The following is a 16,690-nucleotide window of genomic DNA, read 5'->3' as shown; positions in this document are numbered from 1 at the left end:
CCTCTTGGGATTTTCTGATCGCTCCATTCTTGAAGGTTTCACGACGTGAGGATGTCGAACATCTCAGGGAAGTCAATCGCCGTCCTCCATGTGAATCATGTAAACCATGTATAAAAATGTGAAAAAAATTTAAATGAAAGAATCTTTTATCTTAGTATCTTATGATTATGAATTAGAGGCCACAACGGTGTTAACCATGTGAATCACGTAAACCGTGTATGTAAATGGTGTGAACCCCCTAATTTTGCATGTAAATTACCCACCTCTACCAATACAAAAGATAATTCAAAGCAATTTCTAAGAATAAAATAGGCTAGTTGTTCATTGCTTTGTCTCCCCTAAGATCGTGGTTAGTGTTAGAGGGGCTGAGCCGTGTGGTCGAGTAAATTTTCTCCATCCAACTTCCAACACCGTTCCATCACCATTACTACCGCCAGGAGAAGCGGGCTCCACTAAGATCGTGCGAGATGTGGCCTCGCCTTAACTCATGCTCTCACTCTGTGCAATCAAAGGAAACTCCAATGGGTGCCTATCTCGCCCATCCTTCTATAAAAGTGGAGGCTAAGGCGGGGAAGCAAGTACACAATTCTTTTTCTCTCAAACTTCTATCTTCTTCGTCTGGTGCTCTGCGTCGACACCCCATCTTTCACATCTCATCTAATGGCGGATCAAGCAATGAAGCGCCCAAGGGAAGAGTCGCTGGAGGTTGTCCCTGCTTGTCCCCACTTTCATGCGATGCTACGACGAGACGGGGAGGGTAGCTCGGTGGCGTCGCCACAGGAGAGCCGATCCCCGCTTCTGGCTATTTTCAACGATGATGACGGGGGGTGGGGATGATGTACTCACGTTGGTGGAGCAGCTAGATGTGGCCACCTCCACCCTCTATGAGGAGAGCCAGGAGGCAGACCTCGCTGGTAAGGCATTTGGCACGATATGATCTTGCTCTTTCACTATGTGCGACGTCATGTCTTTAGTTGTAGCATTTTCTTGTCTCTTTTTCAGCCGTGCAGGAGCAGCTGATCACCGCATAGGGTGAGACGGTGGAGGCAATCCACCTTCGCTAGGTAGCCGAGGACAATGCCTATGTCTCCTCCCGGATGGTGGCCGAGAGCAATAGGCACTACCAGGACCTCCACGTGGCAGCACGCAACGCTGTCCGCCTGCTTTCGCCTCCTACGCCAGCGGGGATGACCCTAGCGGATAGCCTCCACACCATGCTACCATAGGTTGTGGAGGTGGCCACTGTACTGCATTCGCCTAGGGGCAACTTTAGCCATGGCCGCCGCCTAGCTTCGGCTGGGTGAGGACCTGACCGTGGTGGAGCTAGGGTTCCTAGGAGAGATGAGCTATCGGTAGCGCCAGAACCTGTTCGGTGAGTTCTCCGCCATGGGTGATGGTGTCTTAGCCATGATGGATGTAGAGGACATTGTTCGTAATGCTCCCCATGAGTAGTTCGATTGTAACATGCCTCTGCATTCTGAATAAAAATGTTCATAATATTAGTAGTTATTACTTTGAGTTCATCTCTATTTGCTGTGACTTGAATGTTCCATTTGTGCGCCTTAGAGTTCATAGACCATATGACATGTCCGTCGTTAGTAGGTGCTAACATCTCCCAATCATCACTACCGGTAGTCTTCACCGCCACTTTTGTCAATTTCTAAGCCCACAGCGTGAGTCCTACATGTCACTCCCACACAGTATTTACAAAGTTTTTCAAAAATTTGCATTCCTGCATATGATGTAGTTGCTTATAAAGGATGCTCCCTACCATATCTTTCTCTTCCTTAGTGCTGTTGTTCCTCATGACCACTGTTGATGGTAGTTAACAACCATTATAAACAGTCAATAAAACATGTATAAGGGCACAAATGAGATCACCAACAAAGGTTTAGGGGTTTAAACTAACAAATTCCATGAGTTTTGGTAAATCTATGAATTCTATAGGGTTTATCTAGAAAACCATCAAGGTGGACCTACATGTCAGATTTAATTGCGCTTATCCATCATGAAACGGTCACTAGAAGGTTCTAGAGGATACCAGAGGACACCACTGAAAGCTCTAGTTTGGTTTTGGTTAATTGATGAAACCCTAAGTGCTAACCTAGTTTATCAAGATGATTATGAGATAGGTAGCACTACTCCAAGTGATGAAGCAATGGCGAAGATCATGACAATGGTGATGGTCAAATGCTTAAACTTGGAAAAGAAGAAAGAGAAAAACAAAAGGCTCAAGGCAAAGGTATAAAATGTAGGAGCCATTTTGTTTTAGTGATCATGACACTTAGTGAGTGTGATCACATTTAGGATAGATAGCCTACTATTAAGAGGAGTGAAACTCATATCGGAATGCGGTTATCAAAGTGTCACTAGATGCTCTAACTCATTGCATATGCATTTAGGATCTAGTGGAGTGCTAACACCCTTGAAAATGTTTGTGAAAATATGCTAACACTTGTGCACAAGGTGATACACTTGGTGGTGTTGGCACATCTACAAAGGAGGTGGTGTTTGCAGGGTTGAGATGGATTTGGCACTTTTGGGAAAATGGAATGCCTATTTTCTATTGCGCCAGATGCAAATTCTTGTGGTTGGCTCATTGGAGCATGGGTGAAGAAGTTAGAAGTGAAAACGAGTTGATCGCGAAGATGCTGGCATCGGTCAACTGACCGAACGCTGGACCTAAGATGCACCGGACGCTGGTTTCTATGTCTGGTCAAACTGACATGGCGACACAGTGACTAGGGTTTAGCGCCGGACGCTGGTCTGTGTCCGGTCAAGGTGGACCGGACGCGTCCGATCGAAGAAATACGCCTCGGGGAGCTTACTAGAAACGATCGGACGCTGAGATCTAGCATTCGGTCACTTTGTAACTGATGTGTCCGGTCATGTCATGACCGTTAAGATCAGATGACTCCTATTAAACGCAGGATGACATGTGGCTTACATCGGTTGACCAGACGCTGGGTCTAGAGTCCGGTTAGTATGACCGAAGCGTCCGGTCAGAGCATGTTTTGCCCAATGAAGGGGTATAACGGCTCTATTTGATTGGGGCTCTATTTATAGCCCCATGGCCGGCTCAAGGGAGTTCTCTTGCACATTTTCATTGACATAGCAACCTTGTGAGCTTAGCAAAAGTCCTCCCACTCATCTCCATCATTGATTCATCATCTTTGTGAGATTGGGAGAGAATCCAAGTGCATTGCTTGAGTGATTGCATCTAGAGGCACTTGGTATTCGTGTTGCGCTGCGGATTTCGCTTGTTACTCTTGGTGGTTGCCACCACCTAGACGGTTGGAGCAGCGGTGGAGGATCGGCACGAGTTGGTGATTGTTCGTGGCCGCCTTCGGTGATTGTAAGGGGAGTTGTACCTTCCCCGGCGGAGTGCCGAAGGTAACTCTAGTAAATTGCTTATGTCATTGAGTTACCTCACTTGTGGGTCAGTTCTTGCAGTGTCCTATCATGTGGACGAGGTTTGTGAAACACCTCTTAGCCGCCGAACCACCAAGTGTTGGTCGACACAACGGGGATATAGCGTGTTGGCAAACACGTGAACCTCGGGAGAAAATCGATTGTCTCTTGTCTTTGGCATTCTCCTAGTGATTGGCTATATATTCATCTTGTGATTGGTTCATCCCCTACATGTCGGTATAATCACCTTACTCACTTATTTACATTCTTGCAAACTAGTTGACACAAGCTCTTTAGTGTAATTAGAATTGAGAGCTTGCTTTATTATTTATATTCATCTAGTTGAGCTCTTTAGAGTAGCAAGGTTGAGAGCTCTTAGTGAGTAATTACATAGCAAGATTGTGTGCCTAAGTAATCATTGCAACTAGAATTGTTGGATAGGTGGCTTGCAACCCTTGTAGAGCTAGAGCAAGTTTGCATTACGCTATTTGTCATACTAATCAAATTGCTCTAGCTGATTTGTAGATTTTTAAAGAGGCTATTCACCCCCCTCTAGCCATATTAGGACCTTTCAAGTGGTATCGAAGTTGTGGTCACCATTTGATTAAAGGCTTAACAACCTCGGTGTCAAATTATGGCTCAAGTTGTGTTCAACCTTGTGGGGGGCAAACCACCGTTCTTTGATGGCACATGCTATGGTTATTGGAAGAGAAAGATGAGGATGTATCTTGGTTCAATCAATGATCAAGTATGGGAAGTGACTGAGAATGACTATGCTATCATTGATCTCGATGATCCAACAAGTCAAGATAAGATCAACAAGCAATGCAATACAATGGCTCTCAACACCATATACAATGCCATTGATTCCAAGGTGTTTGAGCAAATCAAGGATTGTGATAGAGCAAATGAGGTGTGGAAGAGATTAGAGGAAACATATGAGGGCACATCGGCGGTGAAGAGTGCTAAGTTATACATTCTCAAGAACAAGTTAACAAGTTTCAAGATGAAGGAAGATGAGAGCATTCCGGAGATGTTCTATCGATTGCAAGTCATTGTCAATGACTTGAAGGTATTAGGAGAGAAGATCAAGGATAATGATGTCTCCCACCGATTCTTGATGTGCTTACCTCCAAGATTTGAGATGTTAAGATTGCTCATCATAAGAGGATGATTGAAGGACATTACCCCCAACCAAGTACTAGGTGATGTCATGACACAAGAGACATACCGTGTGGAAAGGGAGGGGGTGACAAGGAGGACAAGAAGGAAGAAGAGGACAAGAAGAAGAAAAGCATAGCATTCAAGGCTAGTTCATCATCATACAAGAACAAGGGCAAGTCCAAGAAAGAATCAAGTGATGATGAAGATCTAAGTGATATTGATGATGCAGCTATGGCTCTCTTTGTGCGCAAGATGGGTAAGTTCATGAAGAAGAAGGGCTATGGTGCAAGAAAGAGAAGAGATCACACCAAGAAGAAAGAGTATGTGAGAAGATGCTACAATTGCAAGAGCCCCGATCATGTAGTAGCAAATTGTCCATACAATAGTGACAATGATGAGGATGAGAAGAAGAAGCACAAGGAGGATAAGAAAGAAAAGAAGGAGAAGAGAATGACCTTCCAAAAGAAGAAGAAGGGTGGAGGCTATGTAGTCACTTGGGATAGTGATGGCTCATCGGATAGTGATGATTCTAGTGATGATGGCAAGAAGTCTATCAAGAGAGCACTAGCAAGCATCGCCATCAATGACAAGCCCTCCATCTTCGACACTCCATCAACATGCCTCATGGCAAAGCCTACCAAGGTAAAATATGATGAGAGTGATGATGATGAATGTGAAAGTGACTCTTATAGGAGTGATAATGATGATGAGGAGGAGTACTCCAAGGAGGAGCTCTTGGACATGTGTGAGCAAGTGCATGCTTGCAATGAGATGAAGAGAAAGGAGTGCAAAGAATTGCGCAAGAAAGTAAAATTTCTTGAGCAATCCTTTGATGAGCTCAATGCCACTCATGAGGGGCTAGTGGATGCCCATGAGAAGCTTGGCAAAGCTCACTCTAAGCTTGAAAAGGCTCACTCCTCTCTCATTGAGCAAGTCAAGAAGGAGGAAGCCAAGAAGGAGCAAGTGATAGTAACATGTGATGTGGGACTAACATGTGATCTTATTGATGAATCTATTTTTGTTGCTCCCACTAATACTTCTTGTAGCACAACCATTACCACTCCATCTATGAATGATACATCACTAATGGTGGAAAATGAAACCCTCAAGAAGAAGGTGAATGAGCTCACTCGTGCCTTAGGCAATGCCTATGGTGGAGATGCCCGCTTGCTAAAGTGCTTGGGTAGCCAAAGGTTTTCTCTCAATAAAGAGGGATTAGGCTATACCCTCAAGAAAGGCAAGGCAGCCTTTGTCACTCCCAAAGCTAGCTTTGTGAAGGGCAATGATCGATTTTGCAATAGATGCAAGCAAGTTGGGCATATAGAGCAAAATTGCAAGACTAACAAGAACAAGCTACCTAATGTATCCTCAATTAAATTTGATTCTTGTTACATGCTTTATAAGGGTGCTAATGGTGTGAAGGCTAAGTTCATTGGTATACCAATTGTGGGCCCAAAGAATAAGGCCATTTGGGTACCAAAGACCTTGGTGACTAACCTACAAGGACCCAAGCAAGTTTGGGTACCTAAAAAGAATTGATCTTCTTTTGTAGGTAAATTATAAAGCCAAAGGAAGGCATTGGGTGCTTGATAGTGGGTGCACACAACATATGACTAGTGATTCAAGAATGTTCAATTCAATCAATGAAAGCAAGAGCAATGGGATTGATAGTATCACATTTGGTGACAATGGCAAAGGCAAGGTCAAAGGGCTGGGTAAGATTGCAATATCCAATGACTTGAGCATTTCCAATGTGCTACTAGTAGAGAGCTTGAACTTCAACTTATTATCGGTAGCTCAATTGTGTGATCTTGGTTTCAAGTGCATATTTGGTGTGGATGATGTAGAGATCATAAGTGTAGATGGCTCTAACTTGATATTCAAAGGATTTAGATATGAGAATCTATACTTAGTTGATTTCAATGCTAGAGAAGCTCAATTGTCAACATGTTTGATCACTAAGTCTAGCATGGGTTGGTTATGGTATAGAAGGCTTGGTCATGTTGGAATGAAACAATTGAACAAATTGATTAAGCATGACTTAGTTAGAGGCTTGAAAGATGTCACATTTGAGAAGGATAAGCTATGTAGTGCATGTCAAGCCGGAAAATAAGTTGGTAATACGCATCCTAAGAAGAGCATAATGAGCACATCTAAGGCATCTGAGTTGATGCACATGGACTTGTTTGGACCAACCACATACACTAGCATTAGTGGAAATAAATATGGATTTGTGATTGTGGATGATTTCACTAGATACACATGGGTGTTCTTTCTTGTTGATAAGAGTGATGTGTTTGCAACATTCAAATCATTTGTCAAAGGCATTCACAATGAGTTTGAAACCACTAATCAAGAAAGTTAGAAGTGACAATGGTAGTGAATTCAAGAACACTAGAGTTGATGAGTTATGTAATGAATTTGGAATTAGACATCAATTCTCGGTCAAGTATACTCCTCAATCAAATGGGCTAGTTGAAAGAAAGAATAGAACCTTGATTGATATGGCAAGATCAATGTTGAGTGAGTACAATGTGAGTCATTCATTTTGGGTCGAAGCAATCAACGCGGCTTGCTACTATAGCAACCGACTCTATTGTCACCCCATAATGGAGAAGACACCTTATGAGCTATTGAATGGAAGAAAGCCCAACATAGCATACTTTCAGGGTTTTTGGTTGTAAATGCTATATATTGAAGAAAGGCACTAGATTGAGCAAGTTTGAAAAGAAATGTGATGAAGGTTTCTTGCTTGGTTACTCCACTACTAGCAAGGCTTATAGAGTTTGGAATTTGGCTAGTGGTACTCTTGAGGAGGTTCATGATATGGAGTTTGATGAAACAAATGGTTCCCAAGAGGAAGATGAGAATCTAGATGATGTAAGAGGCACTCAATTGATCAATGCAATGAATAAAATGGACATTGGTGAGTTAAGGCCTAGAGAGGTGATTGATATTGAAGATGACAAGAATCAAGTGCTCTCTAACTCAAATGTGCAAGCTAGTGGTTCTCATAATCAAATCCAAGCAAGCACTAGTGATGGCAGTGTGCAAAATCAACAAATGGCTAGTTCATCATCTCAACCAAGTGATCAATCTAATGCAAGCAATCAAGTGCAAGTGCTTCAACCAACCAATGTTGCAAGAGATCATCCATTGGACACTATCATTGGTGATATTTCAAGAGGTGTGCAAACAAGATCAAGATTGGCCTCATTTTATGAGCACTTCTCATTTGTGTCATCCATTGAGCCTAAGAAGATAGATGAAGCTTTGAATGATGTTGATTGGGTCAATGCTATGCATGAAGAGCTAAACAACTTCATAAGAAACCAAGTATGGGAGTTAGTTGAGAGGCCTAAGGGTCATAATATGATTGGAACCAAGTGGGTCTTTCGAAACAAGCAAGATCAAGATGGGATAGTGATAAGGAACAAAGCAAGATTAGTGGCTCAAGGTTACACTCAAGTTGAAGGTCTTGACTTTGGAGAAACATATGCCCCAGTTACAAGATTGGAAGCAATTAGGATCTTGCTAGCTTATGCTTGTGCCCACAACATCAAGTTGTATCAAATGGATGTGAAGAGTGCATTTCTCAATGGGTACATCAATGAGCTTGTGTATGTTGAGCAACCTCCCGGTTTTGAGGATGAAAAGAAACCCAACCATGTTTACAAGTTGAGAAAGGCTTTGTATGGATTGAAACAAGCACCAAGAGTATGGTATGAGAGATTGAGGGATTTCCTACTCTCTAAGGGATTCAAGATAGGAAAGGTTGACACCACTCTCTTCACCAAGAAGCTTGGGAATGACTTGTTTGTAATACAAATCTATGTTGATGATATCATCTTTGGATCAACAAATCAAGAATTTTGTGAGGAGTTTGGCAAGATGATGGCAAGTGAGTTTGAGATGTCTATGATTGGAGAGCTTAGTTACTTCCTTGGTCTTCAAATCAAGCAAATGAAGAATGGCACATTTGTGAGTCAAGGCAAGTATATCAAGGACATGCTCAAGAAGTTTGAAATGGATGAGAGTAAAGCTATTAGTACACCAATGGGGACAAGTGGAAGCTTGGATAGTGATGCTAGTGGCAACATGGTGGATCAAAAGATGTATCGGTCTATGATTGGAAGTCTACTCTATGTGACCGCATCAAGACCAGATGTGATGTTTAGTATATGCATGTGTGCAAGATTTCAAGCCTCACCAAGAGAAAGCCATTTGAAGGCAACAAAGAGAATATTGAGGTACTTGAAGCATACACAACATGTTGGATTATGGTATCCCAAAGGAGCAAGATTTGAGTTGATTGGATATTCGGATTCCGATTATATGGGATGCAAAGTTGAGAGAAAGAGCACATCAGGCACATGTCAACTATTGGGAAGATCACTTGTGTCTTGGTCATCAAAGAAGCAAAATAGTGTAGCACTTTCAACTGCCAAAGCGGAGTACATTTCGGCTGGTAGTTGTTGTGCTCAATTACTTTGGATGAAGGCTACTTTGAGTGACTTTGGGATCAAGTTCAAGCAAGTGCCATTGCTATGTGACAATGAAAGTGCCGTGAAGCTCACCAACAACCTGATTCAACACTCAATAACAAAACATATAGATGTCTGTCATCACTTCATAAGAGATCACCAACAAAAAGGGGACATTTGCATAGAGAGTGTGGGCACCAAAGATCAACTTGCCGACATATTCACCAAGCCACTTGATGAGAAGAGGTTTTGCAAGCTAAGGAATGAATTGAACATACTTGACTTCTCCAATATGTGTTGATGCACCCCCATTATATGACATGCCTCTCCTTCGAGCAAAGCAAGGTAAAATTGATTGACATGTCATCCATCCATTACTAAGGACTTGTATAGTGCATCTAGTCATTCCTATCATGTCCAAGGCTCATTTATGAAAATCAAATGAATTTGATGCTTATATGGTACCACTATTGCTTGTATGTTTGAGATGATCTAGTGGTAGCATATGACATGTTTGTGGGCTTGTAAACCTAGTGCTTGATTTAGAAAATGAGCTATAAGTGTTTAACTCAACATGGTATAAGATAACCCTTATTTGGAGGTGTGAAGAAGCTTGTCCTTGGATCAAATCGAGTTAAATATCCTTTGCAAGTAGTCTAGATTGAACCAAATTGGGAAAATGATCCTTATTTCACATGGTTTCACCATAACCTATCGATAATTTGAGCTCACCTTTTGTGCTAATTGTTGACAAAGGGGAGAGAGAAACAAAGATATGAGTGATAGGGGAGAAATAGTGGGGAGAGAAAATATATGACAAAGGAAGGGGATTAATTAAAATTTTAAGCATACAAATAGGGGGAGCAAGCTCATAAACTTGTATGGTGCATTTGAATGAGCATTACATATGTTTGTTTGCATGGCATAAGTTTTTAATTTCAAATATCCATGCTTGTGTGGTGTATGCTAGTTGTAGGTTTGAATGTTGAAATGAAAAACTAGCATGCATAGGCTAAGTAACTAGACTTATGTTCTTTCTATAGAAACTAGACCCTTGCATGTAATGTTGATCTCACAGGGTATTCTAGTTTTTATATATGTCTAGTTACTAATGGTGCTAAGAATGGTATATTGGTGCACTCCGATTGGTATCACGCTTCAAAGGTCCATCTCTTATACCTTAGCATCATTTGGTAGAAATTGACTCCTATATTTCCTATCTAAGCATATGTGCAAGCTACAATCCAAACTCTTAACACATATGTAGGGGGAGCAATTGCTATCATATGGAGTTCATGAAACTTGTCCATATCCTTTACACATGGTAAATATGCTTGGGCAAGCAACATGGATTCAAATGAACTTTAATTCATATCTTTGTATAAGGGTTGTCATCAATTACCAAAAAGGGGGAGATTGAAAGCTCTAGTTTGGTTTTGGTTAATTGATGAAACCCTAAGTGCTAACCTAGTTTATCAAGATGATTATGAGATAGGTAGCACTACTCCAAGTGATGAAGCAATGGCGAAGATCATGACAATGGTGATGGTCAAATGCTTAAACTTGGAAAAGAAGAAAGAGAAAAACAAAAGGCTCAAGGCAAAGGTATAAAATGTAGGAGCCATTTTGTTTTAGTGATCATGACACTTAGTGAGTGTGATCACATTTAGGATAGATAGCGATACTATTAAGAGGAGTGAAACTCGTATCGGAATGCAGTTATCAAAGTGCCACTAGATGCTCTAACTCATTGCATATGCATTTAGGATCTAGTGGAGTGCTAACACCCTTGAAAATGTTTGTGAAAATATGCTAACACTTGTGCACAAGGTGATACACTTGGTGGTGTTGGCACATCTACAAAGGAGGTGGTGTTTGTAGGGTTGAGATGGATTCGGCACTTTCGGGAAAATGGAATGCCTATTTTCTATTGCGCCGGATGCAAATTCTTGTGGTTGGCTCATTGGAGCAAGGGTGAAGAAGTTAGAAGTGAAAATGAGTTGATCGCGAAGATGCTGGCGTCGGTCAACTGACTGGACACTGGACCTGAGATGCACCGGACGCTGGTTTCTACGTTCGGTCAAACTGACATGGCAACACAGTGACTAGGGTTTAGCACCGGACGCTGGTCTGTGTCCGGTCAAGGTGGACCGGACGCGTCTGGTCGAAGAAATACGCCTCGGGGAGCTTACTGGAAATAACCGGACGCTAAGATCCAGTGTCCGATCACTTTGTAACTAACGCGTCCGGTCATGTCATGACCATTAAGATCAGATGACTCCTGTTGAACGCTGGATGACATGTGGCTTACATCGGTTGACCGGACGCTGGGTCTTGAGTCCGGTCAGTATGACCGGAGCAGTCCGGTCAGAGCGTGTTTTGCCCAGTGAAGGGGTATAACAGCTCTATTTGATTGGGGCTCTATTTATAGCCCCATGGCCGGCTCAAGGGAGTTCTCTTGCACATTTTCATTGACATAGCAACCTTGTGAGCTTAGCAAAAGTCCTCCCACTCATCTCCATCATTGATTCATCATCTTTGTGAGATTGGGAGAGAATTCAAGTGCATTGCTTGAGTGATTGCATCTAGAGGCACTTGGTATTCGTGTTGCGCTACGGATTTCGCTTGTTACTCTTGGTGGTTGCCACCACCTAGATGGTTGGAGCAGCGGTGGAGGATCGGCACGAGTTGGTGATTGTTCGTGGCCGCCTTCGGTGATTGTAAGGGGAGTTGTACCTTCCCCGGCAGAGTGCCGAAAGGTAACTCTAGTAAATTGCTTGTGTCATTGAGTTACCTCACTTGTGGGTCAGTTCTTGTGGTGTCCTATTGTGTGGACGAGGTTTGTGAAACACCTCTTAGTCGCCAAACCACCAAGTGTTGGTCGACACAACGGGGACGTAGCGTGTTGGCAAACACGTGAACCTCGGGAGAAAATCGATTGTCTCTTGTCTTTGGCATTCTCCTGGTGATTGGCTATATATTCATCTTGTGATTGGTTCATCCCCTACATGTCGGTATAATCACCTTACTCACTTATTTACATTCTTGCAAACTAGTTGACACAAGCTCTTTAGTGTAATTAGAATTGAGAGCTTGCTTTATTATTTATATTCATCTAGTTGAGCTCTTTAGAGTAACAAGGTTGAGAGCTCTTAGTGAGTAATTACATAGCAAGTTTGTGTGCCTAAGTAATCATTGTAACTAGAATTGTTGGATAGGTGGCTTGCAACCCTTGTAGAGCTAGAGCAAGTTTGCATTACACTATTTGTCATACTAATCAAATTGCTCTAGCTGATTTGTAGATTTTTAAATAGGCTATTCACCCCCCTCTAGCCATATTAGGACCTTTCAACCACGCCGAGGTCGAAAGGTAGAGGCTGCTAGGTGGGATCAGCCGGCCCCACCTATAGGCCGCTCGGCCCTTGGGCCCACCTATCAGCCTCCGTGTTACAATGTTGGTTCTCCATAGCCTCCTAAGTTGCATCTATGCCGTTCCTTAAGTCGGTTTGATCCAAGGACTCACGTTGGATGCTCCGACCTATATATATCAGCCCCTGCCCCTCTTGAAGGCATCAAGTCATTTGAGAAGACTAGAAACCCTAGTCTTCCTTAGAGCTCCATCATATTCTAGGGCATAGCTAGTTAGGCTAGGTCTAGAGGGAGGCAAGCAGGCCTCACTTGGATTTCCCATCATGTTAAGAGCGTGGCTCGGTATAATCTTTGTACCCCCACTCTATTTTGTATCTCTATTACTTTTATATGCTTGCTACAATTGTTATGACAATATTAGTATTCATCTTATTCATGTTCTTCGTTATAATAGTTCATTGTCTACTTTGATTATATACCTAGTATAGTTGGATTATCATCATATTCATGCATATGTTCGTATAGCGCTCACCCTAAGGATCCATGGGTGGGTGGTCAACATTGTGTAAGCGTGGTGCTTATATGCTGTTTACCTGCAAATACACCCTATATTCCGGGTCATGTGGTAGATCACGGATGTGACACTCCCGTTGAGTCCTTTGTATTCCACTCCCCAATGTAGGTAGCACGTAGGATCTGGTTATGAAGGGGGACAAGCTCTATTCTTAATCTCCCTTAGTAATATCCCTTATGTGTAGATATGAAGATGATCTTAGCAATGACTATTAGGTGTAATTGCACTAATCAATGTTTGCTTTGACTTATAATTAAAATGACTTAGGAATTATTCCTCTAATATTCTACCTGACCATGCTAATGCCATAGAAAGGAGTACTCTAAGTGATTTATCATTGTCATTGATCAATACTTATCATATATATATCTTATCCTATGACTTACCCCTGTTATGAGTAGAATATTGGTTATGGTTTACTTCTCCATCAATAGTATAAGTTATCAATACTTGTCCATGCTAGATGTTCCCTGTGGTAAAAATATAAATAACGATACCTAGAATACTCCCGGGTGAAGTGCTACAATGGTATATTATCTGTGCGCTTATAGATCCCTTTTCATTCATATATATTCTTTCTAGTCACATAAATTAATAAAGAATTACTTAGAGTTATTCTAATAGTAATGCTAAGTAGTACCAACAATTATCTCTGGCATCATCACTAGGGATGACAACCTAGTAAAGTAATGTTAGGAGATATAGGTTTATAATATGTGGCTACTAAAACAAGTGATAAGTTAATAAATACCAACAAGCATTTCTAGCGCTGTAGCTGGGGAAGGTAGCTAGGCAAAGGAAGTATTGATAAACTTATACTTATTGATGTGATGGAAATAACCATTGACCTCTGCTCTAAGAGGCTTACCTTTGTTTTGTCTACTTGTGTATCTTATGTAGGGTAATGTATGACCAGTGTTGACCTTTCGACAAACTACGTTGATGATCCAGAAGCACTACTTAAGAGGACTAAGGCTAAACTCAAAAAAGTTTTAGCTTTAGAGTCAAAAGATAACCATATAAGGCGAAGCTTAATACCAGAATTTGAAGCCATGGCTGATAGGACTCTTCGTGAATTCTCTACTCCAACCACTACCAACATCTAGACTGGACCCATAGTCAATGAGGGAGACAATGGATTCAAGCTCAAGTCAGCTCTCATCAACATGGTGCAAGCAAGCCTAATTTTGTGGAAAGGCACATGAAGATGCTAGTGTTCATCTCCAACACTTTCTGGAGATCTACATCACTTTCACCATCAAGGGAGTAACCAAGGACGCCATACTACTTTGCCTCTTCCCATTCTCACTTTTGGGGAAGGAGAAGCAGGTTCTATGCCAATAAAGATAGAAACACTACATGGGATAACTGCTCCATTGCCTTCCTAGCAAAGTTCTTTCCCATGGGCAAGACCAATGCTCTATGTGGGAAAATTTTAAGTTTTCAATAGCAACATGATGAATCTGTCCTTGAGGTATGGGAACGCTTTCAAGACTATATATTAGAATGTCCTCATCATGGGATGGAGAATTGGCTACTCATGTAGACATTCTACCATGGGTTGACCAACAATACCCATGAGACCATGGATGCTGCTGCTAGAGGTGCATTCTTGTCACTTACACTTCTATCTACGACCACTCTTGTGGAGAAGTTGTCCTCCAACCAAGGCTGGAATGAAGATTGTGTTCAGACCCACAAGAGAGGTGGAGGTATGATGAACTCAAGGAGGTAGACATGCTATCTACCAAGATGGACCTACTAATGAAGAAGATCGAAGACCGAGCTAATGAAAAGCAAGAAGTCATGCCCATTCATAATTCACACATGACGTGTGAAGTATGTGGCAACACTGGGCATTCAGGGAACAGCTGACCTGAATCCTAAGAGGATGTGAACTTTGTCAACAACAACTACTATCGTCCTCAACAGAATTAAGGATGGAACTAGCAACAAAGGTCAAACTACCAAGGTAACTACCAAGGTAACCCTCAAGGTAATAATTATAATAACTTCAATCAACTACCCTAGAGAGAATTAATTGCTAGCCAATCTAGACTTATGGAAGGATTATCTAAGAAGATAGCTACCAATGTTAAAATTCTAGAAAATATAAGTAACAAAATAGATAGCTTTGCTTCTGCCATTAAGAACCAACATAGCTTTAATAAAAGATAGAATCATAAATAGCTTAGCTAGTGGCTGTTGTTCCTCCGTCCGACAAAGGTAAGATTCTAGGGCAGCCGAAAGATTTAGAAACTGCAAATCTTGTCGATATTCACAATGCAGCTTTCTACTACACGCAACCATCAAAGGGAATGTTGATAGATTACACCCTACCCAACAAGAAAGGTGATCCAGGGAGACCTGTCATCCCTATTGCTATTGTACCTTACATCTTCTAGGAAGCTATTTGTGATTTTGGAGCAAGTGTCAACATCATGCCTAAGGTAATCTATGATAAAATTAATGAAGATACTTTATTGTACACAAATATATGTTTGTAGCTTGCAGATCAGTCACTCTGCTACCCCAAGGGAGTTCTTGAAGATGCCATTATATGAGTGGGACAATCATATGTTCTCGTATACTTTATGGTTTTGGAAACATGTGGAGATGAAATGGCACCCATCATCCTAGGCTAACCTTTCTTGAGCACCAGCAAAAGCCATCATCTACATAGATAGTGCCAAGATCTATTTCACAATCAAGGATAAAAAGGAGAAGTTCTCATTCTAGAATCGCATCGTACAATCTCCTAGTCATCTAAAAAAGGCATACCTACTCGAAGAGACAACAGTGACCAAGAAGAAGAATAACCAAAGAAGGAGGAAGAACAAGACTAGTCAACCACAAGAAGAAATGGTCAACTGATCAACACACTCTGATCTAAGTATGACCACCTCCTCGCTTCACCATTCCTTGCTAAGAAGGATGATCTAGTTGTTCCGATGATCGAGTGTACCATTGGAAAAAGAATCTTCTGTAAGACCTTCTACGACATTGGATCGAGAGTCAATATAATGTCAAGGTAACATATGAATATTTATTCGGTAATGAACCTTTGTTCCTATAACACCCCTATGTTAAGCTTTGCATTTGGCACTTGAATTTCATGAGCACAAGCATCATCCAAGCATTCATGAACATGAGCATAAGAAATTTCATCTCAGTTCTTATACCTTATCACATGAAATGTTGATTATATATATATGCTTATGCTTGTAATCATATGTGACCAATGTATGAGATTGTTGTGTGGTCATGAAAACACCTTAGACACATCTAGAATGATAATTGGAATAATGTTTATATTCATGACATAGACCAAATTTGCTTCTAAGTGTTGGTTTCATTTGAAATGCCATTTTCATGATACTAGTTTGACCAAAGTTGAACAGTATCTTAGAGTGTTTGCATGGCTATGTGACTTGAATAAAAGTTGTAGTTCTTGTCATGGGTAACAAACTTTATTTAAGGGTCATGAGCTAATTCAATGTCTAACATAGACAAATAGAGCTCACAAGTATCAACAAAATGCTGTTTTCAAAACTTGAAAATTTTCTAAGTGTTGAAGCTGTTTTGAGTTTCAAAGTACCTCACTTTAGAGCTTTGTAGTTTGAAAACCATTGAGAATTAGATAATGGTTCCTAAAGCAAAGTTGGAGATCTCACATAGCTCTACAACT

General features: G+C 41.4%; 1 non-coding gene across 1 annotated transcript; it reads right to left on the bottom strand.

Moving 5' to 3' along the window:
• Positions 1-14,417: 14,417 nt before the first annotated feature.
• Positions 14,418-14,526, bottom strand: LOC136509682 (small nucleolar RNA R71). The gene has a single exon (XR_010772432.1). It is a non-coding gene; the product is annotated as a small nucleolar RNA R71 (small nucleolar RNA).
• Between the last annotated feature and the right edge of the window lie 2,164 nt (positions 14,527-16,690).

Source organism: Miscanthus floridulus, chromosome 15, assembly GCF_019320115.1.
Source record: "Miscanthus floridulus cultivar M001 chromosome 15, ASM1932011v1, whole genome shotgun sequence".
NCBI lineage: Eukaryota > Viridiplantae > Streptophyta > Magnoliopsida > Poales > Poaceae > Miscanthus > Miscanthus floridulus.
This window is presented reverse-complemented; position numbering and strand designations above follow the sequence as displayed.